Raw genomic sequence first — 4,081 nt, 5'->3', positions numbered from 1 at the left:
TCACATGATCAGGGGCCTCAGTGGATGCAGGACTCTGCTGTGCTGGTTGTCATGGTGCTGGATGAGCTGAAGTTTATGCGTGGGGTCAGGAGGGGTTTACAGTGTGGATGTAGCAGAGCCGCGTGTGTACGAGGTGTACGGAGCGGAGCCGTGTGTGTACAGATCGTGTGTGTATGGAGCCGTGTGTGTACAGAGCGGTGTATATATGGAGTTGTGTGTGTACGCTGTATACAGCTGTATACTCCCAGGTTCGGGCGGAGACACCACGGCTCTTTATTAGACGGGAGAAGAACTGACACTGGACATTCAATAAAACTGCGCTTGTGTGGCACCCTGCTATTCACAGGTACCACAGGACCCAAAAGGGGCATGGATGGACCTCTCCACAAGAGGCCCTCATTACACACAGACACCTCCACCCTTCCATCTCATACCACCAGAGGGAGCCTGTTAGGGATATATACTGGAGGGTGGAGTTAGTTAGTTAGTTAGTTAGTTAGTGAGCAGAGATTGTGCTCAGTGAAGAAGCAGCTTCTGTCAGCTGCTGTGCTGAGGGCAAGTGAAGGCCCAAAGCACGTGCTGAAGCCTGGGGCCTCGAGTGTGGCCGGAGGCAAGGAGAGAGAAGTGATAAGGGGGCAGAGGAGCATCTGAGGCTCACCCCAGAATACAAGCCAGACACTGGGTCCGTGCCTACAGGGTCCTCTACGCCCAGTAGGAACAACCGGTATGCCAGGAGGGTTCCAGACCCCTGGTCAACCTGAAGCTACAAAAATCTAAAGAACTAGGAACCACGAAGGCCCCAGCGTCCAGGGATAGTGGAGGAAAGTTCTTACCACCAAGCAGACAGGTGAAAGAGTGAACAGTACAGAAGCTAGGCCCAGTTCCAGGCGGGTCAGAAGCTTCAGAGAGAGGAAGAAACGGATCAGGAGGCCTTATACCCACTCACTGGGGAGAGTCCAGAAGTGAACCCTTCCTACCAAGTACCCTGGACCATACCTGCTGTCTACACCAGTAAAGGTACTGAAGCAAACCCCTGTGTGCGTGTCGATCATTCTCCCCTGACCTGACTGGGCCACCTCTCACCTGCATCCCTTCCATTAACCCTGTCCCGGGGGACCCGCTACGCCTGTGGGGAGCAGAAACAACTCAGCTGCCATCCCATCACCCCCGGCGGTCTGAGGCAGTGCTGGTATCCGTTACCAGGAACCACAGGTGGCGTCCCGAACTCTAAATTCCAAAAACCACCAATTCCCCTATAAATAACTTCCCCCTTTTAAAGAGTGACCCCAGGGTACGGGCCCGGGAGCCGACTGCCGTGACATCCCACAGAAGGTAAAGGCCTGGGTACCGAGTTTCCCCCATATCTTCCCCTGGGCGAGACACTTGGACGTCTCTTGTTTCTCGCACAGATATTGATAACATATGATGGAGTCAGACGAACCCTCCTACAAAACCTGATAACAAAGTCATTACTACAGGACTGGATGAGAAAGGGATTTATTGTACAAGAAACGCTGGGGCCACAAATGAGACCCCCAGCGTGTTAGGAGCAGACGGGGTCTTTGTCCCTGGAGCTTCTCTGCTCGGTATAATGAGATTCTGATCTTGTTCTTATAAAGAGGGTTGGAGTAAAATAGAAGCTGCCTGAATATGAGGACTTTGTCTGGTCTCTATGTCCTTGTGTACAGAGCTATGGAGATAGCGCTATTCTCTGTATAATAGATTTGATGTCGCTGGAGCCCTAATATTTCCGTACAGGGGTCTCTGTAGTACAGTGTCCATTTTAGGACATGATCAGATATCAAAATCAAACCTCAGAATGATGTCAGTTTGAGGCTAAATACCCTGTCTGACAAGTGATCCTGACAAGTGATTTTGACAAGTGACTTTTACAACTGTAATAATAATGAAACTCATTGGGACTTATGCACAGACTGCAAGCAAGCCAAATTCAAATGATGTTTGATTTTGATGTGTGAGTCTGATGTGTGATTTTCTTCAAATCAGAATCACAATGACTTTTTGTTACCGTGAGTATTTTCATGGTGAATCTCATAAGACAAGTAAAGCTGCCAGTTACTATCACTTGACTGGATAGCTCAATGGTAAGGCATCAGCCTCTGAAACTGCAGTATTATGGTTCAAATCCCATTAGGAATATTATTATTATTTTAAATTATGCCTGTTTAGAACACAAACTACAGGGGTGTTTTACTTTTAATATCTGACATTTTGATTGTCATCCTGACGTGTTAAGAGTTTCAGACACACTCTCTATTTGCATGGTAAATTATATAGCCAAACTAAATTGGGAGGCACTAATTTACTATATATCTACAGTACAGACCAATAGTTTGGACACACCTTCTCATTTAAAGATTTTTCGTTATTTTCATGACTATGAAAATTGTACATTCACACTGAAGGCATCAAAACTATGAATTAACACATGTGGAATTATATACTTAACAAAAAAGTGTGAAACAACTGAAAATATGTCTTATATTCTAGGTTCTTCAAAGTAGCCACCTTTTGCTTTGATGACTGCTTTGCACACTCTTGGCATTCTCTTGATGAGCTTCAAGAGGTAGTCACCGGAAATGGTCTTCCAACAATCTTGAAGGAGTTCCCAGAGATGCTTAGCACTTGTTGGCCCTTTTGCCTTCACTCTGCCGTCCAGCCCACCCCAAACCATCTCGATTGGGTTCAGGTCTGGTGACTGTGGAGGCCAGGTCATCTGGCGTAGCACCCCATCACTCTCTTTCTTGGTCAAATAGCCCTCACACAGCCTGGAGGTGTGTTTGGGGTCATTGTCCTGTTGAAAAATAAATGATGGTCCAACTAAACGCAAACCGGATGGAATAGCATGCCGCTGCAAGATGATGTGGTAGCCATGCTGGTTCAGTATGCCTTCAATTATGAATAAATCCCCAATAGTGTCACCAGCAAAGCACCCCTACACCATCATACCTCCTCCTCCATGCTTCACGGTGGGAACCAGGCATGTAGAGTCCATCCGTTCACCTTTTCTGCATCGCACAAAGACACGGTGGTTGGAACCAAAGATCTCAAATTTGGACTCATCAGACCAAAGCACAGATTTCCACTGGTCTAATGTCCATTCCTTGTGTTCTTTAACCCAAACAAGTCTCTTCTGCTTGTTGCCTGTCCTTAGCAGTGGTTTCCTAGCAGCTATTTTACCATGAAGGCCTGCTTCACAAAGTCTCCTCTTAACAGTTGTTGAAGAGATGTGTCTGCTGCTAGAACTCTGTGTGGCATTGACCTGGTCTCTAATCTGAGCTGCTGTTAACCTGCGATTTCTGAGGCTGGTGACTCGGATAAACTTATCCTCAGAAGCAGAGGTGACTCTTGGTCTTCCTTTCCTGGTGCGGTCCTCATGTGAGCCAGTTTCTTTGTAGCACTTGATGGTTTTTGCAACTGCACTTGGGAACACTTTCTAAGTTTTCCCAATTTTTCGGACTGACTGACCTTCATTTCTTAAAGTAATGATGGCCACTCGTTTTTCTTTACTTAGCTGATTTTTTCTTGCCATAATACAAATTCTAACAGTCTATTCAGTAGGACTATCAGCTGTGTATCCACCAGACTTCTGCACAACACAACTGATGGTCCCAACCCCATTTATAAGGCAAGAAATCACACTTATTAAACCTGACAGGGCACACCTGTGAAGTGAAAACCATTTCCGGTGACTACCTCTTGAATCTCATCAAGAGAATGCCAAGAGTGTGCAAAGCAGTCATCAAAGCAAAAGGTGGCTACTTTGAAAAACCTAGAGGTCCCGGTCTCAGCATGGTACAGGCCCCAGTCCAGGGCCCCGGGCTCAATCCGGTACAGGCCCCAACCCGAGGCCCCGGCCTCAGACTCAGCCAGAGGACTCAGCCCCTTATAGAGGCCTCAGCCCCATATAGAGGCCCCAGCCAGAGGCCTCAGCCCCATATAGAGGCCTCAGCCCCAGCCAGAGGCATCAGCCCTAGCCAGAGGCCTCAGCCCCAGCCAGAGGCCTCAGCCACAGGCCCCAGCACAGGAACCGGCCAGGCTAAGGGCCTCAGCCAGGCAC

This window comes from Phyllobates terribilis, unplaced genomic scaffold, assembly GCF_046119375.1.
Source record: "Phyllobates terribilis strain yellow unplaced genomic scaffold, ASM4611937v1 Scaffold_88__1_contigs__length_6355796, whole genome shotgun sequence".
NCBI lineage: Eukaryota > Metazoa > Chordata > Amphibia > Anura > Dendrobatidae > Phyllobates > Phyllobates terribilis.
Note: the sequence above shows the minus strand (reverse complement) of the source record.